Below are 24,702 nucleotides of genomic sequence, written 5' to 3'. Positions count from 1 at the left end.
GTAAGCCTTAAATTATAAAGATACGTTCTCAGAGTGCGGAGCGGTTGCGGGTCTGACATGCTGCTGCCTAACGCGGGGTTTGCTTTTTTCATCTCGGAGCTGTCGCAATGCAAGAGGGAAGCAGAGAGAAGGAATTCGCTCAGAGGTCTTCAGGAAGAGCTGGCACCGCACAAGCACATGTCAGTTGGTTCACATTTCGGAAGCTTCACTGTTTGAAGACGTAGTCTAAATTCAGAACGACTCTTTTCTCCAACAATACAAGATCTGCGAAGCCTCTGGAAGCCGTTAGGGAAAAAAAGAATAATCCCCATTACACACCCAGTAATGCGGTGGTATTATTCCATCACAGACAACTGGCGAGACCTCTGCGTCGTGTTAACCCAAAGGAGGGAACGCTGGGCTGTGCTGCCTGGCACAGTGGGGGGATGCCCGTCCCCACAACCTGTTGGCCCCGCATCGCCACCGGCTCCATCAGGCAGCGCAGCCTCCGAGCCAGCGGAGCTGTTATTATTGCCAAATGATTATTGTTTTAAGCGGGCCTTTTGATTATCATTGGAAATGACTGGCTAAATACATTTTGATTAATCGCTTGCAAAAATTATGCTTGTTAGAGCTGTTTTATATTCCCCGTCCCTGTGTTCGCGCTGTAGGTTATAGCCATTTCTTTACAGCTGAAGGTTTTTTCCCTTTAAGTCACCTGGTGAGAAAGGAAAACAAATCTTAGTTGAAGGCTTTTGTCTGCAGCACAGACTCCTCTTTTCATCCCTAGGCTCTTTAAAAAAAAAAGCTCAATTATTGTCTGTGCTGTGGAGGGAAGAATGGGGCCTACACAGGACCTGAACATTTTCAGACAGGAGATGCCTTTTGTTTTTGCACCCCATCAACACCGCTCACCTAATTAAATCTGATATCTCTGGCCGAAGCAAAATGATTTGTTAATAGTTCTTTGGGAATTTACTTAATGAGTTTAGATGCCTTTTGTACGGTACATGTGGGGGCATTTTGCAAGCGGAGCTGAAAAGAAAAAATAGATGGGGTCGATGGAGCGCGGGGAGCTCACGAGTGGGTGTGGGAGCAAGGTGTGGGGGGAGCACGGTGTCAGCATGGCCGGTCCCCTCACCTTGATCAGGCCGAGGCAGCAGCACCGTTTGCTTTAACAAACACCAGCAGCCTTTCTTTCTCCTTTCTTTTCGCATTTCTCAGGGGTTGGATTCCCTTTCTTCTCCTGCTCTGCAGAGAGTAAAAGGAGCTTGTTAACTTGCTTAGATATTTTGACTGCTGATGCACTTTGGCCACTTGCCTGTGGTAACAGTGTCAAAGCATTACTTGGGATAATTGCTATATTTGCAGTCTGAAGAGTGCTCGGACTTAGTGTTCAAGCTGCTGAATAAAAAAGAAATTGTCATTTTGGAAAAAAATCCCTGAATTACCCTCCCAGTTAAGAAAGTGCACAATTTTCAAACCGCCTTTTTCCCCCCTGTATTCAGGCCTAATGTCATTCAGATAATTAACATTTTAATAAATCGCTTAAAATACGAGATAGCAGCTTAAAAGGCTTCAGTTTCAGTAGGGGTTTCTTTTTTGTTGTTTTTATTTTTAGCTTTGGGGATTAACCACTATGGGGCTCTATTTCTTCATTCTGCACATACCCAAAAGTACCCACTGGTCCATAAAATCATTGCATGCTTCTGGCTTTGGGACTGTGAAGGGTGCAGGACCTAGACCGAGGGTTCTGCCAACTTTATGTCTTCTTATGTTCGCGCTTTGATCTAGTCCTGTAAAAGACCAGTGTCCTTGTAATTAGGAAATAAGCGGGATATTAAAAATATTAGTTATGTTGTCAATTGTGTCTCAAGTCATCCTGCATATGGATAGCCCATGACAGGTTTTTGATAGCCTTTCATTTAGTAAAGACGTGAATAATTTATACACGCTCTTATGATGTCCATTTTCCGAGTGGAAATTGAGACTATAATATAACTTAATTGTATGAATATGCTGTGAGAAACTGCATTGCAAAACTATATTTGTTATGCGTTACACCTTTCTGAGACGTTCGTGTGTCTCATTTGTTGTGCAATCATTTTCTTTGAAATAGGACGGCTTACTGTAAGCAAGCTGTGCTCCAGGAAAAGGTCCAGATTTCATGCAACTTCCCCAAATGTCTTCGGCTTCCCTTGGCCTGCTTCTTGTGTGGCCACCTCACCGGATCACTCCTGACAGCAGCGAGGGGTAGGAGTGTGAGGTCTGGGGTCCTAGAGCAGAGCTGCCACCAGGGCCTCCAAGCAAACCTTGCTACTCATGGCCTCCAGTTTGCCCTGAAACACTGCAATATAAAATAAAAAGAAAATGTATTTTTTGGAATTCCACATCAAATCCTTATCATATAGAATCACAGATTCGTAGAATGGTTTAGATTGGAAGGGACCTCAAAGATCATTGAGCTCCTACCCCCTGCTGGGGGCTAGTTGCCCCCTACCAGCTCATGCAGCCCAGTACCCCATCCCTGGCCTTGGAGACCTCCAGTGAAGAGGCACCCACTGCTCTGGGAAGTCTGTTGTGAATCTTCTAGATTCACACCTTCAAAATTGTGCTGGATCTACAGCCATGTCCCAGTTCCTAGGCAGTAGATAGTAGTTAAATCTGCCTGGAGGTCCATCATTTTGTATGGCCTAGGAGCCTGTCCCACTAGGAGGAACTGGATGAACCTCTCAGATGCTCATCCCCAAACCCAACCTATTGCCCTCGTCGTTACCAGCTCCAGCAGCCCTGCTGCTATCTGTCCTCACCTGCACTGAGGTTCAGCCCTGTTGCATCTGGCTCCTGTCATTTTACGGTATGCTGAGAAACCCCCATTGATTTCATCAAAATTATGTAGGCTGGAAGCCAGGACAGAGCTTGGCCCCAGGACATCTGGGGAGGAAGCACCTAGGAAAATCTCGCATCCTGCATTTTTCTGTTGCTCGTAGGCTTCAGTGCTCTCCTGCTCTAATGCAAAGTGAAGCACACTTTGTTCCACCGCCTGCAGATACCTTGTGGGGCTGGCTGATGTGCTCTGATGTGCATTTTACCTGGCATTTGGGAGTGTTTGTTTAACATAGATGCGGTTACTTCTCTCCCGGTGTTAATTCTGAAAAATGCTGAGCTCTTCTCAAAAGTGCTGATGGCCAACAAGGTGCCAGAGGGGAGAGGTTCGCAGTTGTCTACTAACAAAATGGTTTGGGGATGGTTTTTGCCCTGGGTTATGAGGATTTAGATTTGCAGCAGTTCCAGAGGCTTCGTTTAGGAGTGGAAATTTCAAAGGTGGGTTTGATCAGAATCTGTCTGCCTGTGTTTGGGGGGCTGTTCTGTTCTCCTGTCCATTTAACTCTTCCTTTATTTCCTTCTTCCTCTATGATAACCTTCATGTTTTTGGAAGGGTGTTTTCTCAATTGGCTGTATTGTGATTTTGCATAATAAATTAGGTATATATAGGTAAGGTATATAACAATAATAATAGTAAATAAATGATAATAATAATAATAATAAAAAGATTAAATTCCAGAAGTTAAAGAGTATGAAAGAAAAGCTCCTTTCTGTAGGGGGGGATCACCAGGGCTGGGATAAGCCCCTTACCATATTATACATATTTGAAACATGAGAGCTATTGTTTTGAAGCTTTACTCTGTTATTGTCCTGCTTGTCTGAGTAAGAAGCGTATATCTCTGGTGGATGGAGGTTAGCTAAGTAAGTCATGCATAGATGGAATTTATTAAGTTTGCATGGTAGTGACAGCTGTGAGTGGGAACAGTAACTCTGAACGTGCCAAGGGCTGAGAAAGGGAAGGAATTTTCATATGTGTCTTAAAGGAAAACGGCGGTGTAATTGTGAAAGCTCTTCTAATCACTCCATCTCATTACAGGGGGGTGAAAGTCCCTGACATAATTTTTAACGTGCAATAATCTGACAGGGAGCAGTCTATGGACAATCTCACAGGGCGGATTGGGACAGAGAAAAGTCAGGTCCCATTCAGGACCACTGGAAAACAGACAGTTGAATACAAACCCCTTCAAACAGAGTTATAAACATACATCAGTGTAGCAACTGGTTAAGTTATCTGTTAAATTGGCTAAAAATGTTTTGTTTTTTTTTAAATGTAGAATTCACCCCCAAATCGCTTCCCAGCCATCTGATCTTCAGGAGCTCCTCGTGCAAACACATTTATTCTCTTCTTTTTATTTGTTTTGCTTTCCCCTTCTGCCTCCCGAGATGAAATTCACCTTGGCTGTTGGATCATTAAAATGGCAGCTGTCACTTAGAGGGAGACAAATTCCAGTCGCCGGGGCTGGTCCTGGCAGCACGGTGCGGGCAAGTGACACGTGGCTCATGGGGACCGCCACCGCAAAGGTCAGCATGGCCAGAGCCCAGGGGCATCACCTGGGCTGCAGCACTGGGAAAGGGGGTGCAATTGCTAATTAACTCACCCCACCTCCTTTGTTAGCTCTGGTTTTAGTGGGTCAAGCCAAGCAGCAGAAGCCATCCAGAGTAGGGGTGCTACAGCCCAGAAATAGGGATGGGAGATGGTCCTGCCTCTCGATGCATCAGTGAGCAGTTACATACCAGAATGTATTATCTTGGCTTTTTTGAGATCGCTTTAGAGCCCTCTTTGGGTGTTTGTGGGGCTGCCAAAATGGGAGGTGACCCTTCTGCACCTCTCTGCCCCTGGTCTGTGCCCCCTCTATAACATTAACCACACTGCACTGTCACTACGTTCCCATTTGATACAGGTAGAGCATTGACTGGGAGAATAGGGTACTGGCTTTTTCTTTTATTAATAGGTAAGATTGCTTATTCCTTTTGTTCTCTACATCTTTAAAAAATAGCCCTATCTTCATAGTTCTCAGCTCCATCCATTGTAGAGATTTTCAGGAAGAATTAAATTAATTCTGATTTTAGAGAGCTCTTTAGGTGGCATCTGTTAATTTTCACCTGTTCTGAGGTTTTTGTTGCAGCTTAAGAACGAGCTTACAGTAGGTTAAATCCATGTTCTTAACGAAGCACTTCTCGCTCTCTGTTTTTTGTTGTTAGACCACATAGGATATGTTCTGTTGATGTGTGGGGAGTTATGATTAGATGAGAATTTACCTCTGAGGAAGCTCAGATTATCACACATAAAGCATCAGAAATAGAAAAATGATGTGCACAACCATGAAAAAAACAATGGATCTTATCTTTAGATTTTTTTTTCCTAATCACCCTCCAGCATCACTACAGCAGTTAAGTTGCCTCGGGGCTCACTAGGATTTATAGTTTATTATAACATTGATAAGAGCAACTGAGCGAGCAGCAAACTGGATGTTCGGTAAATATTAGTTTGAATTCATGGCAGAATTTTGACTCGACGTGTTTGTGATTCTCCTGTATTTACGCAGCTCCCTGCAAAATTGCACCGCATTGACTACTTTGACAAATAGTCTATGTGTGTATGTGCTGTTTTTCCCCAAGTAGATGAGTGAAGTAACGCGTGTGGATCAAACAGCTCTCACTGTGGCTGAAAACACAGTTTGAAGTTTACGTTCTGTCTGTCACATGAATTACATATTTCAGTTAATAAGTTATGCAAATTGCAATATTTTTTTTTTTTATGTTCGGCTTTTGTAGTTTTGACTTTGAGTTTGGAATCACATTCAGGCTAATGGTTTGATGGTGAAATTAGTGAATAATTGGGAAGAGCAAACGGTTGCTTTTGTGATCTGCCGGTGAATCATTCAGATAAAACTGTTCCCCTGAATTGTTTTCATGTCTTACATTTGGACACTTGATGCCACGTCATTAAGGGATTACCCTGAGGAGTCTCTCCTGCATTTGCAGGGGAGCAGCATTCAGCCCCCAGTGGCAGCCCAGCGCTGAGTGGGAATGCCAGCACTACCTTAATGCTACCTAATGGACGTCACCTCCGTGGATTGATGAATCCCATTGCATCTAAATAATGGAGAAGGAGTGATGCAATACCTTTCACCCCTCATTCTCAGTGTCTCGCCAATGCTGGAGCATGAGAGCAGTTTACTGCAAGCTAAATTCATAGCTCAAATTGAATTTTGAAATTCCTGTTTTATTCTGAACATGGCCAAAGTTAAGAAGGCCTATTAAAAAAAAAGAATAAATGGGGTGAAAAGCAAACCAAAAGCCCAACTTGATCACAGTGTGCTGGATAACTTAGAAAAAAAAAAAAAGGCTCCTAATCTACCCATTTTAATAGAAGGTATGATTTCCTTCCCAGAAAGTCTTTTGATACTGTGAGCCAAAGCAGGAAGAAGCAGAATCCCCCTCCCCCCCCCCACCTCCAGGTTCATCCTTCCCTAAGTTAAATCACTTATCCGTGTTTTACCAGCCTTTATCAGAGTTTGTACACTTGCTCCAATTAAATTATTTTTTCTTCAGGGGAGCTCACGAGGCACTTACATAAATTCTCTTAATTTCTGAGTAATGCAGTCCTGACAATCACTTCAGACAGTGCGGTTGATACTGCTGTCAGGGAAGACTCTTTTTCAAAAGAATGTTTTTATAGAATATCACTGTGACACTTCGCTTAGATGGATGTCTTTAGCAGAATTTGATTAATGTAATGCAATAAAAGAGATGCACACTAAAGTGTCTGTACATGTCTTGTTAAGTATGTTTGATTCATTATATGTAGTTCTCCTCACTTCTTTTCTCTTTCCTCAGTTCATTTTTTATCATTTCAATAATATATCTATAAATATGAAAAAGTTGGCACTTTCTTTGACATATATGGCTATTAATTCATAACTCTAAAAAATTGTATCTTTCAACTTGTCACTTTAAAGCTTGTACAGTTTATTACAGTAAGTAACCTGTGTTGGAAATTAGATTTTGAACTTTAGCAAGGAGATAAATAAGCTTGTGGACATAGGAGTTATGGAGAAGATACCTAGATATAGTGCTAGAATAAAACTGCATGAAAAGATCACTTACTCGAAGATGATAATTTCAGAGTTCCCTGAGGATCACATTAAGATTGTGTATAGGAAATGGGTTTTAGCTTGAATTCCAATAACTTTAATTCCTAGAAATGGTTTTATTTCAGCAAATCCGCTTTCTTGGGTGGCTCTGCTTGCCTCATTCCATAGGCCTATCAAATATCTTAGCAGTGTGCAATTACACTAAATAGGTGAAATTTACTTTAGAAGGACTCCCAAACATTCATCTAGACCACACTTTGGACTGTCAGTCAACCCAGGGAAAAGAAAAAAAAAACAGGGAAATCTTCCTCTTTCCTTCTCTTTGAAAGCAAACCCATTTCCCAATTGGCCAGCCAAGTGATAGGGAAGCAAAGATGCTGCTTGATTAGTACATTTTGCTTTGACCCTCTGTGTTTGTTTCTTAGCTAGGAGCTTTAACTCTTCAGCCTTGTGCCAGAGGAATGTTTCCTTTAGCAGTGCCAGGACACAGGGCTTGGACATTACCTGTGGAACATAAACCCCCACCACCCATCTCCTATCCCAGCTTTATGACTTATAAGTTCATTAACCAGGCAGGTAAAGGGAGCCCAACCAGCTTTCACCTTTAGCAAGCCATATCTCAGCTGGCTGTACTGTACTGATTCTTGCCAGCTAAACTGTCTTTAGGAAATTATTTGTTTTATAAAACCAGATTGACAGAACTCTACAGAAGGAAGAAAAGGAAGAAAAAACAGGTTTTGAATAAAAGTGAATAAAACTTGCAGTGCTCAGAATCAGTTCTGTGGTTCCTATCAGTGATAATCTTTTACAGCTGGGTGTGAGCAGCTGGTGTGGGCACCTCAGTGATTAGTCTGGAGGTGAGAGTCAGAGGAGAGTGCTCAGCTGTAGAAAATGAAGGAACCCCCCCATGGTAGTAATTTGAGATGCACATATTAGGAAGGAGATAGCTGGCTTCTACTGTGAACCAGATAAAGGACTAAAAGTTTGCTCCTTCAACCCTAAGTCAGCATTTTTACCTGGATGTGAGGGCATACATGACTATCATGACAAGCAGAAGTTAGCATGCTGGCCGGTCCTGGGAGGGGAGCTGCCAGTCTCAGTAGATATACATACTTCAGTCTCACTTGCCCACTTAGGTGGCTTAGTTTGAGTTGTAGTCTTCCATGAAGTGCCATAAAATGCACCCAGGTGTGGTACAGAAAGCCTTGATGATAAGCTGACTGTTGATGAGATTGGGGACCTAACACACCTGAGGCAGCACAGATGTTTTCACTTGGCCTGATTGCAAGAGGTGATAAAAAAGGAGAGCTGAGCTCTTGCCCGGACAGGACGAAAGCAGTTGAGAGGAGAAGAGATGGTGCTCATTTTTAAGGTAAGAATACCCATTGGTGGTGGGAGAATAAAACTGTGGTAGTGTGTTGAGGTAGGCTTGTGATCTCTTTCTGCTTAAAAACCAAAGAGTGAAGAGAGGTTTTCCTCTTTGTGTCTGGAAGAGGTTTGAAGTGGTTGGAGTTGTGGAGGTTTGGTGTCTGAGCCCTAGTCTGGCTGTTTGCTTTAGTTTCTTCAAGTAAATCTCTTGAATGTGTTCTTAAATAAGACAAAGCAAATAAGGCTGTCTTAAAGGAGTTAATATGCTTACATAAAGTGTGCTTAATTGTTCTCCTGGTACTGTCCAAGGGGCAAAGAAAGCTGCTCTTGATGGTTCCTGTAAGCTGAAATACCTTCTTTTCATATACTTATGAGCAAGGCCTCTTCTACTTGTGTGTTAGCTGGTGGGTTTACAAGATGGAAGAAAATGCCTTATGCAAAGTTATTGTAGGTGTGGACCTTTGCATGCAGTGAGTGTTGAAGAAACCATAAGTGGTTTTTAATGCTGTTTTATAGAAGAGGAGAGGCTTGCCCTTAGCAAGTAACAAGGGGAGCATGGAAAGTATCTGCTTCTGGTTCATTCAAACCCCATAAATGCAATGAGTGAGGTATTTTTCTGGCTTCTCGGATAATGGAAATAAGCTAAAATCAGCTCAGCTGGAGAAATGATACCTATCTGATGGCTGATCCTGCAATCATGGAGAGCTGATGTGGGTAGGGCTGGCTGTTTGCCTCTGGGGTGGAGGGCAGGGGGAAGCGAGGCACAGGTTCCAGGATGGGAACAGTTTGAAAATGAGGAAGGCAAGTTGCAGAGTGTTGAATTTGTTCTGGGCAGAAGGGTGTGTGTGTTGTGGTGAGAGCACCAAGAGGTCAGGCAAGAAAACTGTAAACACCTCTGTGATGAAGCTGCTTCCTTCCCTCTTTGGTGCTGACCTCTGCCCCATTACCTCCTGGTGAGAAGAGAAGTGAGAATTAAAACCTGGTACCCACATATCTGGGGGTGTCTGTGATCCACCTGCCAGCCGGGTTGGGGCTGAGCTGCAGGTGTTTGTGGCCACGTGTGTGCTGGGGAAAACTTGGTTGCTGTGGGAGACAGCTGAATGTGAAGTCTTTTCTACCTACTTGCTTGCTGTGGTCCATAATTTATCACTGTGCACTAAATTCCCCTTCTTCTCCCAGAAGTGAAGAGCTGCGGTTTATCAAACTTTATGTTCTTGTAATGCCTGCGCTGTATTTCTAAGTCTAGTCTTCTGTCTTAATTGCATGCCTAGCTGGGAGGGGAAAGAAACCCTTTTGGTTAGTTGATTAGTAATTTAGACTCTGGTGATATGCTTATTTAGGAAATCTGCCTGAATTATATATGTCAAATGATTCACATGAAAGCAGCATCAAGTGAATCACATATAAAAATGACATAATTGCTATTAAACTTAGAAGCCATATGTGTGGCTGAGGAAACTACTTTATTGGCTTTAGTAACTCTTATATTTCTTCTCAAAGCCAGTTCTGCACTCGTGAACGGAGAAGGAATGCTCGTGTGTAGGAAAATAGCCCTTGCACGTGTTGTTCAGGGTAATAGCTGCATATTCTGGCAATATAGGGGAGAAAAAAATGCAATTTCAAGTGTTGGGAAACTGGGAGAGAGGGGTCTGTCGCATTTTTTTTTATATCAGCAAGATTAAACAGCAGCTTTAGCAATATGCACCATCTGAGATTTTATTGCTCTCTGTTATTTTTAGTGCTAGGAAGGAGATTAAACGAAATCCGGGATTATTTCAGCCCGCGTTAAACTTTTTATTGCTCATTTCTACCATCAGGCTGGGGCTGACCCAATTGGGTGGGTCCTCATGGAGGTGGGCTCTCCTCTGCCAACACTGGGATGGTGCAGTTCTGCCCACCCCTTGTCTTACAGGGAATTTGAATACAGCAGAAGTGAATACGGCAAATAAGGCTTTTCCTTGGCAATACTCGGTCTTGAGAAATGCCTTAAAGTCTAGTATATGCTGAACTTCACATATGCAAACCGTATTTTACATGTTGCTTAGCACCCATGCAGTCCCTAGACCACAGGCTTGCATCGCTTTGCTTTGATGTTTTGGAACTTATTTTTCTTTGAAAGATGTCTTGATGTAAACCTAAACTGATTTAAAGTTTTGCATATCTTTATCAGAAGAAGATTAAAAAGGCCTTTTTTCTTGAGTTTGTGTTGAATTTCAATTTGTAGTTTTAACAAAAACCTTAATGGAGTGGGCCTGATGCTTGCTACTGATGATTTCTTCCTGTTATTCCTCTTTATAAAGTGGTGCCTTGTACTTCAGCCACTGTCCTGGGCACATTGATACATACAGTAAGGAAGGCTTAAGGTGATGGTGCTGATGATTGGCTGTTGTAGCACTATTTTGCAGTCAATCTTGGTATGAAGGAAAAATTCTGGCTGCAAGTTTCAGAGATCCTGTTGGTATTTGGGTGGATTTTGTGGGTTTGTGAGTCTGCTGATGTGAGCCAGCAGGTCTCCCGTGGTGGGGAGGATGAAGCAGTAGGCAGCTGCTTGGACAAGGCTACCCATGCTGTCAGCACAGAGGGATTGGGGTATCTCTTGTAGCTTATATGATGAGAAGAAAGCACCTTCGTATTTCCTGGGATTAGTAGCTGATAAATAGACTTCCAGAAGCTACTCCTTGAAGGCTCTCCAGCGTTGTCTTTGTAAGCTGTGTTTGTCTTTGCAAGCTGTATTTGGTTGTGTTTGAATAACATTCGTTGTGTTTTGGGTAACCAGACTATTCCATGGTCTGTTCTCTGTGTACTACTTCCATGGTGAGTGTCTCGCTTGTCCTGGCGGGAGCGAGTGAGTCAAGAAAGCGGGGATTATGTTGTCTAATGGTGCTCTGAAGTCACTGATGTAAGAGGAATGACTTTGGGCTGGAGTGGCCAGTGCAGGACTTCTGCAATGGGAACAAGAACTTGGTCTGTAAACAGCCAGTGCTCAGAGCCTGCTTCCCCGAGGCTGTGACTCACTGTCCCCATGTAGTCCCAGCATGGGATCCCCAAACAACAGCAAAAGAAAAACAACACACACACACAAAAAAATCCCTCTCTTCCACTTCCCTCCAACCCCCATTCCTTTCAATGTGGGATCTGGGGAGCCATCCTGCAGCTCTGTGCAGGATCTGGCCTGCAGGCTGGGAGCTCCTCATTGAGAACGTTCTCTAGGAGATTCTGGTTGTTTGGGGTAGGACTGTCACTGAAGTTGTCATCAAGCAGAAAAGGCATTTCTTCCAAGAAGGTAAATGCAGTTGCTTTGTCTAATTGTTAAAAGTAAATAAATAGAAAAGGAACTTCAGGTCAGGTTGGAAGCTGCAGAGCAATCAATGGTCCTCACTTGTAAGCTTTTCAAACAGAAACTTGTCTGAATGGAGACTTGGTATCAGCGGTCATGAATCTTTTTTGATTTTGGGAGCTCTTACTCATTTGTGTCTGAATTCAGGTTCAGCGCTGAGTCATTCCTTCTGCTCCTCTTCCCCCAGTGACTTTCCAGGCTGCTTCATTTTTCCCAGCTATGCGTTACTCCAGAGCAAGTCTGTGCTCACCGCAAGCAGTGAAAACAGCTTGTGACTTCCTCGGGAAGAGGAGGATGTGCTCTGTGTGCTGAGCCCCGATGGTGATGCGCCTTAGGGAAAGCAGCTCAGGGCAAGGTGTGGGAGAGATGGAGCACCAGTGGTGCCACATTTACCGATAGGTCCCACTGAAGTTGAGATTAGAAAACGTTTGTGTGCTAGCTTCTCTCCAGCACTCAGTTTAGCAAGGCAGAAGGTTGAATGGGGCTGAAAGAGCCAGTGTCAGGAGCCACGCTTGTGTGTTTTGTGTTTTCACCTTGTTTGGTATTGACACAGCATGGAATAGCATGAGAGAGACAGAGAGAAAAACGTGTTTCAGAAGAGGAAAGGGCCCCCTGTATAATGAAGAGTTCAACTGAAATAAGGGTAAGGGGGTGGAAGATTTCTTGCATGCCAGATTTCTTGCCACTTTCAAGCTAATCCTTTCAGTTCACTTCAATACAGTCACTGAAGTAGCTTAGAAAAAGAGAGAAAAAGATCTTTGATATGCTAGATCAACCAAAGTTTAAAAAATCTCTTTGTATATGCCATTTATAATGCAAATCTCAAGTTGGCATTTTAGGCTCACTTACTGCTGTTACTGAAGTACCTTGGAATACAAAGGCTGGAGATAGAGGGAGATCCCAAATGACAGAGAGCCTTTGATAGTCAAATAATCAGTTAAATAAAACTATTAAATTTTCTCATTCTTCCAAATACCTTCTACCTCCACAGCATGTGTGAGACAGAGGAAAACAAATATGAGGGTGAAGTTCTGAGTCCAAGTCTTCTGTGAATTTGAATTCAGGATTTGGCCCTGGCTTTGCAGCATCCTGCAACTCTCCTCCTACCAGGCAGAAAACATCTGTGCTTGCTGTGCCTGCTTAGTGAGCAACCAGTTAAGTATTCTTTTGGAAAGAAGCCTAATTTTTTAAGAGTCGCTTTCCCAAATATATAACCTGATTTCTTCTTTCCCTTGTGTTCCCAACATTTAAGCACTGATTAAATGTCACCAAAGATAATAGGAGAAATGCTCATGACGGCCAGCCTATTTTAAAATAGCATGGGCATGCTTAAAGCAATAAGTAATTTTGCCTCTGTTACACAGTGTGCTTAATGCGTACTTAAATTAATCTGTAGGCAACTTAGATACCTCCTTTTTAGACTCAGCTTGTTCAAAGAGGGGGTGCTCTGGGATTTGCCCTGCTGAATTTCACTCAACTGCTCAGTGGGAAGTGGCTGTCAAAAGAAGCTGTGCCCTCCTGTCCTGCAGAGCAGGTATCAGAATGATCTGATTCACCTTTGAATCCCAGCATTTTGGTGCTGTGAGGGCAGTGGGCGACCCAACCACGTGCTTGGCTTCCAGACCTTCTCTGTGCTAAGCAGCGAGCGCAGAGGCAGGTTTCTCCGTGATAATTTACAACCTGGTTTGCTCTGAACAGTCTTCTTACCGCAAACCTGCAGTGCAAAGCACTAATTGGAGGAAGTGGCCAAGTTCCTACCATGTCCCCTGATGCATAAGCAGAAATTTGTGTTGTAACAGTGATATCTAACATTGCTTTACAGCTGGAGCATCTGCTCATTGCTGCCTGTATCCCATGGTAGTCAGTAGGGTTCTTTGTAAGGTTGCGTTACACTTATATCTCAGCTATTCTAGTGTAGATCTGGTTGCTCTATTTTATATTTGGAGGTATCCTTATACTGCAGACAATATGCTGAATGAGGAGGTGTAGTTGAGAAGCAAAATGCATCTGGATGCATGGATTGTATTTCCTTTCCACCCCCTGTGTAGTGTTAATGTCCTCTATGTCCATTGAGCAAATGCTATAATATAAGAGCTGAAACATGGTTCAGAGAAAACAACTTCTAGAAGTCAGAGTGCCAAGTTCATGTTTTAGTTCTCTATTTTTGCTGCTGTGTTTTTTTCATGGTGAATATCACTTAAATCTTCATGGCTGGATTTGCAGAAAGTGTGAGTCTTTTGTGGAACCTGGGAAATGATAGGTGAAAACGTGTCCTCTAACTGAGCTGTTACTGATTATCTTGGTGCAACGTACAGATTAAGAGCCTGATCTAAAGACCACTGGGGTCAATTAACTTAAGTGGACTTTGAATCAAGTCTTATGAGCGATCACCGCAGCAGCAGTGGAGGGTTATGAGGACAAGCACAGCACATGTTCCTCTCCAATAAACCTGAAATACTCCAATTGAAATTCTGAAGTAGAGTTGGTTTTCTGACTCGTATTGAAAAACCCTAAAATGGTTACATAGGGGTTATTTTTAATATGAAAGATGTTCAGCTGGGGCTGCAGATGTTAGATGATTAGTAGCATCTCAAGAAAATGGTTTCTCAGGTGTGGGAGCTGGGATGTCAAGAGTTGCTTCTCTTTTATTTTTCCCTACAAAAGGGTGTCTTATCAAACCTGCTGCTTTTGAACATTCTGTGATCCGAGCCCACAAGATTGCATATTTTCCCACACCATGGCAGTTCTATTGCCTATTTCAGGCTTCCATGGAAAAACTCAAGGGAAAAATATAACTAAAATATGCCCAAGCACGCAAGTCAATGATCTGTGTGTTAAGCCTATTGGCACATACAGGACAATTTTATTGCATGACCTACTGGTTAAAAACATCAAAAATATTAGTCAAGTCATTTGAAGAACTGCTGTTTAGTGAGTTAGAATGAATGAAGTCTTTATTGAGTACATGCTTTCAGATTCATCGCCGCTTCTGTTCTAGTCATGCCCTATCCTAGTCTTAAGTGCCCCAGGCAGTCTTTTTGAGGACACTTGACCTGCCAGTCATATTTCAGAAACTACTGATATGGTACTTGCTGATTTAGTTTAGATTCCAAACAGGCTAGCTGCTGGATTACAGTCTAATGACCCATCAGATGCTAAAGGCAAAGGCTTAAAGTGCACTACTGAATTAAGCCTCAACATTGTCTGAAGGGAAGAATTTATTGTGTCATTAAATTTGATTTAATAAGTTTCATTTCTTTAGATGCATTGCACTAAGCAAGGAGTGAACGTGGCAGATGCACTATTTTGGTTCCCTTCAGGTGAAGCATTGGTATTTTTACATAGAGAGTCAAGGGATGTGATTTTGTAGGATTTTAGCTCTACTGATAGTTGGGAAAACTCTACATAGCTGGTTAACCAACCATGGAGGACTCAAACCAAGTTCACTTGAATACATGCTTCAGTTGGTAAATACATAGAAAAGTGAGGCTTGCCTGATCTGATGATACCCTCGGTGAGGTTTCAGGGGCTTTCCATCAAATATCAGGTCCTCAGTGGTGCAAAGATGATGGCAGTAACTTATGGCTGACACTGGGATTTAATGCAGAACTTAATGCAAGCACATAATGTGATGAGTCAAATGCAGATTGCAGCTTGACTCTCTGAAGGCTGTTAGAGCGATCCGAAGGAAAAAAATCTTGCGTAATGCAAAGATCACTTTAAAACCTAAAAAAAAAATAATAAAATTAAATGAAACTAAATTAAACATTTGGTGTTTTAGCTTTCTGCATATGTCTCCTAGTTGTGTTACAGCAACAGAAAAAAAAGTGTTTATAAATAATAACAAAGATACTTCAGGAATTCTGCCTGTAGCTTTTGTCGCTCTTCCTTCATCATGTCGGCATCTGAGTTCTTTGCGATGTCTTTATGTTGGGGAGGCGGTCGCATTACTGTAAGCTTTTTTTACTGCTTTCCTGATGATAATCAGGGCAATATGTGGCTTTACCGGCATTCTTTCATATCAGACAGCGGGATGGTATAAATGTGTGTATTCCAGAGTTTGAAAAATCAATTTAAATGTGGTTAGATTATATTTTTAGTGAGTTATGTACTTTATTGCAAATGTTAAGTTGCACTGAGACATCTTGAACTGTATATATTAATACGGCAGCAGGTCTGGGATGGAGATTTTTTTGTTTAATAGAAGATTTTAAGCACTTAATACAATTCATAATCAAAGGGAATGTTTAATATTCCGGTCTCAAAATTAAAATTGACCTAATGGGCTGATAGTCTCCATAAAAGGAAGAGACAGTTCTTTTCCTAAAATGTGATAGTTCTGTCTGAGTTAAAGAAATGGTTAAAGGTCACTCTGATTTATGTTCCTGCACAGAGCCACTTTTTTCCCCTCTAGCGCACTTAGAAGGCAGTGTTCTCGCTGTGCTGAAACTCCTTCCCTCCTGCTGTAATCTGTATGACTTTAAAAACAAAACCCCAAAAAACCCCATATGCACACAGCCATATTTATCATTAGGCTCCTAATGAAAATCACACAATCCAACCGACCACTGCAAGATCTGAATCTTCCTGATCAGTTTCTGAAGAACTAAAGCCTCACAGCTCCAGGACATCCAGAACATCCGAAGAGTTTGCACCTCCTCCCCTTCCCCTCTAAAAAGCTCCTAGTGAGTGTGATAGTACTAAAGAGGTGGCTGTAAGTTGTCTCAGGCTGGTATGAAGCTCTGCTTTCCTCGGCTTTTGCTGTTAAATGTTTGTGTGTTCTTGGCAATTGTTTCGTTTTCTTTGCTCCCCCACCTCTTAATTTGAATGACAAGTTCTTCTGTGACTGGAAAAAGAGTGGACATCAGGGCCTGCCAGGCTGAGGAATCTCAGTGTGCATCTATACAAATAATTTCACTGCTTAATTCTGTGTATTTGAGAACAGAGGATAGAATTTGACAGCTTAACGTTTGCAAAATAAATACCATATAAGGTTTGATTTAGTGCTAATAACACCAGTTTTGCAGTTTTAGAGGTTGTGATGTAGCAGAATTGTTTGTCAACTTTCCTACCATCCTTTGACTGGCATTGAGGTCCCTTCCAACCCAAGCCATTCTATGGCATCCCATACTGATTGTATTTCATAGTTGCCCTCACCAGTGTAGGAGGATCCTGCTTCTCAGGAAGCTCTCAGCGTTCTGCTGTTGCTCCTGCCATGGCATGGAACTGCTTTGCAGAGGTTCAAATCCTGTTTATATCATTTATGGGACCTCCCAGTTGCCCGGGGAGCTTCTTTGTGTAAGTGGCTGATGAGGGGTTGTTGATGGTGAATGGACCTAAGGCAAGAATGAGGGGTAATGTTAGCTGGGGAGAAGGGTGATGAATAAAAGAAGAGAATAAGAAGCCACAGGTGGGCCTCAGCATGCTTCTCCTTCTTTTGTCAGTCAAAAGCACTGAGCGATCTTATGGAGAAGGCTACAAAAGCTGGAAACTGTCCCTCCCCCCCTCCAGAAAACATCTGTATTTCGAAACATCCAACTATACCCTTTTTGGCTTTCAATCTGGATTAGAGAGACAAGAACTTGAAGTCAATTAAATCAAACCTAATTTCCTAGATGGGACTCCATGTAGTCTTGATGTAACCTCCGTTTTGCCCCCTTGTCTATACCAGGGATAATATTTAACTGGCCCATGGTGGTGGTAAGTAATTATTGTTCCCATAGTAGCTTGTTTTATTATTGATCCTGTGTGTGTTCCTTGCTGACTTGGGCAATGCACGCTTCCCTGCTGTACTGTATGTGTTGTTAAAGTGTGTGCCACTGTGTGGCAAAGATATGATGACAAACAGGGCTCCAAAGCTGAGGGAGTGGAGCATTAGGAAATCACATGTGCAGAAAAGAACTTGTTTTTTTTTTTTTTAACCAACTTTTGGCTGTACGTGCACTTTCAGTGATGTTTTCTGGGGGAATAGTGGCTGTCTGAGGCTGATAGAAAAATGAGAGCCCAAAATTCTTTTCCATGAGAAAAGCAGGCAAGTGAACTAAGAAAGCTGGACAACACTGTCATAGAATTCTCATATTATAGAACAGCTTAGGTTGGAGGGAGCCATAAATATTACCGAGTTGCAACCTCCCTGACATGGGCTGAGTTGCCAACCTCTAGATCAGGCTGCCCAGGATCCCATCCAACCTGGCCTTGACTGAAGGCCGCCTTAAACTCTTCCTTGCCTTTTCAAAGCCCGTCCCATTTCAATCATTATTTGGAAATTTTAACCCAGGTTTGTTTTTTTTTTCCTTCTGTCTTTTAAAGGATATGATTCCAAAAGCACTTGCAGTTTATGATTGCTTTGTAATATTAGCTTACTGGAAAGGAAATGGATTTTGAGCAATGCTTCCATTTTACAGGAGGCAAAACTAAGGCATGAAGAATCCCAGCTGGACAAAATATAATTTAAATATATTTTAAATATGTTTTAAATCTTCTGATAACCAAAAAGGGGGTCGATTCACAGAGATTTAAACTTGCATCCACAGGACAGAACATGGTTTACGTATTCTGTTAATATTACCCTGTGTTAAATAGCTATTCCCTTTCCTATTGTGGAACTAGTTCAATTTGTTACTAAAGTTCTATTTTGTTTATGTTTATTTGGAATGTCTTTTTAGTAAATGGTGTGCATATATATGTTTATGCTGTATAGTTTCCTCTCGTGCAGAGTAGTTCTTTGTTCTTGTGTGTTTTTGGTGATGTCTTCAGGTAATTAAAATGTACTTAGCATTACAAACCTGGGAAATCAATGAAAAGAAAAAGAAAACAAAACCCCACAACAATTAGACCATGTTAGGTAGGTTTTCATTCCCAACCTGATGCGATAGTGTGCTTCAGCATCCTCCCTCCCCAGGCTTCCTCCTTCAGCCTGGCCATGATGCCCAAGGCCTTGCTCAGGTCTGGTAACATTTAAGGGCCTCACCAAAGACAGATAATGACCACAATGTTATCTCAAAGAGGGTGCTCAAAATACTGATGGCAGATGCCTGGTTTAACAGCTGAGGGCCAGTTGAGCATGCATCAGAACTGTGACCGAGCCTGTCATCATACCCAAGCACATTGCCCAAGAGCCCCTGAGCCGTCCTGCAGGGCAGCTGGCTGCATGACAGGATCTCCTCTAGAACAGGGACACTTCTCAAGGTTACACCAGCCACAGATATCCCTTACACGTAGTGTTCAAGGGAATCCAAACGCATGCAGATCCTTGGTAAGTGACCAATAATTTCAGCTTTGTTAGCTTTCTTAAGGTTGACTTTGTGCTCTTAGACATAAATTGTTGACCAAGTCTGAGGCTAGGAGTGGGTTCAGCCACACCTGTTCTCCTTACCTCAATGGATCAAGGAGTTTAGAAAGGAAAGGGGTTCACTCTGAACCTCCACGATGAGGTGTTTAATCCTACCCTGTTTGCAGTAAATAAGTGTATCTTACCACTTGAAGTCTTAAGTCACTGTCTGCTTTGTTAAATCATTGTGTTTTACCAATTCCTTCTCTCTTACAAGTGTATCTTCCATCCATGACAACTGAACAGATTTATCATACGGATCTCAGCAAAGGGAGGAAAGCTAAACACAAAGACAATAAGCCAGAATGATGAAACATGTTGTTCTTTTTCTTCTAGGGGGTGACTTTAATTTCAAAAAGGGAGTTTCAGTTACCTATTCCATAATGCTTCGCTTGGTCCCAGGTATTTCAGGTAGATTAATAGCCTGATGTAGCATGCCCAGGGTGAACTCAGTGATGCGGTAGTGTTACCTTGGATGCAATAGGTACAAGGTACAAACTTCATACTCCTGTGGTTTTTTTCCTCACACTGGCATTCTGTCTCTCACCTTTTGGTAAACTTTAAACGTATGCTGCAGCTCTAGGAAGGCCATTCTTGGGGTAGCTTGAAAAACATACTGAAAAGGGAAACTGGGATACTGATTGTTATTTTGGAGGCAAGGGTGAGGTGTCAAGGAATTCTTGGCTGTTCCAAAGACTTTGCTTCCTGTTTGTTTTAGTAAAATATCAATCAAATACATAGGTGGAGTGTATGTGTTTATCTACTCATTGGTCTTTAATGTTTCTGATGCCATTATCTGCGTTCAGTAACTTTGTGGCCATTCCCTTTTTTCTCTTTGTTGTTTCTTTGAATAGCAGAACAACACTGGAAATCGTTTCACAAAGTAATGCTCATACAAGGATATTTCCATTTAAGTTCATGAGATCAAATGCTGGTGTTGATTACAAAAGAATAAACCTATTGCCCTCCACAGAGTTGTGTTGATGTAATACAGCCATAAAAGAGCACCATTTGTTTAACCTAGCAACAGTGACGACTAAGAGGGGTCACGATTGCTCTGTATAAAAAGAGGGATGTAAACATCAGGAAGAGTTGAGTGGTTGAAGTTAAATGACAGTATTGGCATGAGAACAAATGAATATTCAAAAGCTATAAATAAAATGGGATCATCAGGGGTATTAAGATCTAGAAAATCCCTCCTATGGAAATCACGGGGTTAACAAACTTAACTGGTTTGAAGGCGAAGCTAAATAGTTTATGAGGAACGTGGTATGATGTGCTTTTCTGGGGTAGCAAAAGGTACAGCTCAGTAACCCAGAACTGAGAAAGATTTCCTGTGTTTCTATAAGTGAAACTTGGCCTGCCCAGTCTATGGCGTTTCCAGTTCAGAAGATATAGTTATATTGATCCTTTGTGCTATGACTGGAGATGCCAAGCTGCCTTTCTGAAGAAAGGTGAAGTCTTCCATCTTCCTTTATAGACGTGCTGTGGAGTGTGTGGTGGAATAATTCAAGACCCCTCCCATTTTCCTTGGGAGGCTGGTGGGTTATGTTATGGTTTTTCCCCACCAGCCCCAGATAAGGCTGGGAACCATCTCTTCCATTGCACAGTGCTGGCGATGACCTCCTTGTTCCCAGTCCTGTGCTCACCCCATGGTAATGAGATTCCCACACATAGGGCTGGGGCATGGCATCCACATACATGCTCTGCTGGGGATAAATTAAAGATGGTTTCAACTTTAAATTTCCTTGCTCTCTTGGGGGTGAAATATAATCCTTGCCCTTGCTCTAGCACATCCTTTGTGGTTTAATTTAAATGGTGATTTTTACGGTGACACGTGATGTTAATCTGCTAACCTTTTACCCAATATGTTCAATTTAAAGAAGCACTGAATCTCTGAACGTGCCTCTATCTATAGACACAGAGACGTGCTACGAGGTAGTTTACCTACTTAGGGTTGGTACCTAAGAGCTTGTAAACAAATTCATAAATTTGTCATGCTGATTATAGTGTTGGCAAACACAATGGTTGATCATGTTATAAATGTTTATCAACACCCGCACTCACCCACCTGCTAAGAGGTGCTACGCTTTAATGAAATTGTTTGAATATCAAGGCTGGTTGCTAAGATACAATGTTCTTGTTACCAGGGATGTGATGCTTACAGATTTCTGTTATCAAATAATGATTAGAGATGTGCTAACCTCAAGGTGCTCGGTGCAGTGAGAGGTTTACTGAGCCACAAATTAGTAAACTGTCTGCCTGAGCAGGCACTTACAGAGGGACAACATGTGCATCAAACTTACCGAGCTGACATTTTTAAAGAAGACAAGATCTGGCAGTGTAAATGTGCCTATGGATGATGAAAGACTGACATAGGAAATGTTTACATGATCTGTTGCCTAGCACAATGTCTTCGTGCCATTTTTCCCCAACTTAGCCTAGTGGTGAGATCTCCAAGTCAAATAATTGCTTTCTTCTTGCTTACTAAAATGTCTCCCAGCACTCACCTCTTGAAATAACACTGCGGTTTGAAAATGCTGATCTCTGTTTTCTGCATGGGAAACAAAGATCTGTAATAAAATGGCCAACGTGTGGGTCTGGTGGGCAGAAGATCTCGTTTCTGGGTACTGTGATGGATTCGAGGTTGGAAGCTTTATTGACGTTAAAAACACAATGAGATGTTAAAGATGACAAACATCAAATATTGATAATGTTTTCTTTTTAATGTAGGTGCTCTGAGCACTCCGATTTGCTAATGCACTCTGTAATATGGTATAAATATTGTACTTCGTTTTATTCTTTTTAACAAGCACATTTCAGCGTTATTAAACATCAAAGAAAATAATGAATAGCACAATATAGGTGATCAAAAGGATTTTGCTCACACTGCTGAAGTGCTAAGTAATCTTTAAGTGTAATTGTTGATCTCATTATTGAATTAAGGTTCAGGCTGTATTTACAGTACCTGCATTAGCATGAATTGGAGTTTAAAACCAGTTCAGCTGAAATAATGTAAATCACAAGCAAGATTCATGTTTGCCTGTGGGACTCCATATTTTTACATCAGCAGTAATTGTTAATTTCAGTGTAAAGAGATGTTCTTGTCCTGGTCCTTTTAGTATCTTTGTGTGGCTGCTTCATGAGAAGCTGCTGTTGCTCTAACTACAAATCTGTTGGCAATTCAATTTGCTGCAGTTCTCGTAGGCAGGTTAAGCAACTTGAATATTATGGAATTAAACCTAAACCAGTCAGTAATAACTTCAGTACCTTTATGATTTATGATGTTAATCTTAACCCTTGGATGTAAATTCTATACTTTATAAAACGATACAAGTCAACATCCTACAATGGGCTGCTAACAGAGCCCATGGTGTACATACTCCATGTGGGATGACAGTCTCCTTCAGCAGATGCCTTTGTCATAATGAGCGCGACAGTTTAATGTTAATGGAAGAAGTGCTGCTTTCCATAGCTTGCTGTAAGAGCCCAGCAATAACCTAACCAGATCTAAGGGCTGCATGGCTGCAATGTGCTGAGTGAAGGAGATGTGGAGATCTTTCCATGCTATTTCTAAATGATGGCAGTGAGTCTATCACCAGCACTGGTTTTCTCCTCCTGCCTGTAGTTCGATGCGTGGGTTGGTGGTAGGGCTGGGAAAAGAGGCTCATGATGTGATGCATAATTGCTGATTGCTGTTGCTTAAACTGAGGTGGGAGAACCTGAAATCTGGCCTGTATGGGAATGGATTTGCACTGTGGCTTGTGTTCACCTCTGGGGACAGCTGATCCCCTTTGCCTATTTCCCCCACCTGTTCCTCTGCCTCACCAAGCTGGTTTCCATTGAGCCTGGGCCTGCATTGCATTTTATGACTATGCTATAATATTTCTGACGTTTTTCATTTTGCTGTAGTATATATGGGATAAATAAATAGGAAATGTTCAGTAAAACTAAATTATAAGGCTTCCTTCTATCACCAGTGATCGGCAAGATAGAGATGCATCTTTAGTCACCAGGTAGAGGTGTACTGAAATGCTTTGAAATAACATAAAAACATGGATGTTCACCTGGCCGTTTGTGGCAGCACAGACACTATTTCCTGCAACTGTCTATGAGGTGGGAATTTTTTTCTTCCTTTAAGTTTGTTGTAGTGAGTGATTTACATTGCCTTAGATTATGCTGGGATATACTATGTCAGGTGGCATGACCTGATATAACCCAACTTAATGCGACACACATGTTTAGATTGTGTTACACATAAAGAAAAATTCCCCAAGAAGCTGTCGGGAGCAGGTGATTTTTGTAAATGGAACATATTTGCCAGTGATATTTTATATAAGTCAGAATTGAAAGGTGTACAGAAACCTTAGCATGGATTTAGGAGTCTTAGATCCATTGACTTTGGCAGGACTCAGACTCCCAAATGCCACAGTTCCCTTTGGAAATAAGATTTTTAGCATCCAGTGTCAGGTGCGAAATCTTGCTTTCATTATAACCGTATACTTTATAACCATAACCATTATGGTTTTCAGCTGGAGTTGCAATGGTGTAAAAGGGCTGAAAGTGAGATCCAAATCAAGCGATTGCTAATTAAAGTCAAGCAGGATGCAAAATTCACATGAGCCAGTCTGGATTGTTGTTTTTCCTCTTAAAGTCTTGCATGCTCAATCAGTTCCCCTTTTGGAAAGCATACTTGATAGGAATGTGGGCCGAAGTGCAAGGCTTACATTTCACTCCAAGATGACTATGTTGAGGTACCCAGCTCTAAATTTGGAGACTCATATGGATTCTTTTTTTTTTGTTGTTGTTGTTCTTTTTTAGTTTAGTGTCACAAATAGGAGCCTAAATTTAGGCTGCTAAGTTCATTTGGGAATCTAAATATAAACATTCTGCTTTTTCAAAGTGCTGAGCAGCCCGCAGCTTCTGCAGGCTATGGTGTAGGATGTGGCTCCCAAGCGCTCCATGTCCCGGGGGAGGCTCGTGTGTGTCTGTCGTATGTTTATGCCTTGCTCTGAGCACACAAAGGCTTGCAGAGCTTGGGATTCCACAGCCAGAAGATGCCCATGTGACCCTAATTTTATGCATTTGCACTGGCCTGCTTGTGTGCATACTTCTTGGTACTGTTTTATCACGTATTTGGTTATACTCAGATGGAGTGAATGCTTGGAACTGTGATGTGGGGAAGGCAGGGATTGGAACAAGACAGTAGTGGGGAAAAGGGAGAAACAAAATGCCTGCAGTTTTGTTTCTCAAAGTTCTGTGTTCTGAGCTTTCTCATGTGGTCTCTTTCCTGGACCGGCTGCTGCTCTGTGTGTTTGAAAGCACAGCCAGGGCATGTCGTGCTGCCCTCTTGGGATAGCTTTACCTGCCACCATGCTGCTGCTGGTGGACTCTGGATCTGGCTCTACACCTCACTCCTCCATCAGCCAGCTTCCCTCCAGCACCTTGCTTCATCTTAGCCAGGTTCTGTTTTCTCCTCTGTATCTCCTTCTACCCGGAACCTTGAGATGTACATAAGAGTAACCTTTCAGAAACTTCTAGGTTGGCCAAGGTCAGATGGGTGATGTTAGACAAGAGCTACCCCTTTCCACTGAATGAGCTTCCTACCCTGAACAGGCATAGACTATTTTTTCCCCAAGTCCTTGTGGCTGCTCTGGGCCACGCAATGCTTTCCATCACCCAACCTGCATCTAAGAAATGCCTCA

The 24,702-nt window shown here is 42.1% G+C and overlaps 1 long non-coding RNA gene across 1 annotated transcript in view; it reads left to right on the top strand.

Annotated features, from left to right (window-relative positions):
- The first annotated feature begins 8,196 nt into the window (after positions 1–8,196).
- The window catches only part of LOC140255186 (uncharacterized), a 52,579-nt gene continuing 36,073 nt past the window's right edge, over positions 8,197–24,702 (top strand). The window contains exon 1 of the long non-coding RNA XR_011904426.1: positions 8,197–8,334. This is a non-coding gene — a long non-coding RNA (uncharacterized lncRNA). The remainder of the gene's footprint in view (positions 8,335–24,702) is intronic.

Source organism: Excalfactoria chinensis, chromosome 7 (genome assembly GCF_039878825.1).
Source record: "Excalfactoria chinensis isolate bCotChi1 chromosome 7, bCotChi1.hap2, whole genome shotgun sequence".
Classification (NCBI taxonomy): Eukaryota; Metazoa; Chordata; class Aves; order Galliformes; family Phasianidae; genus Excalfactoria; species Excalfactoria chinensis.
Note: the sequence above shows the minus strand (reverse complement) of the source record. Positions and strands in the feature narration are given on the sequence as shown.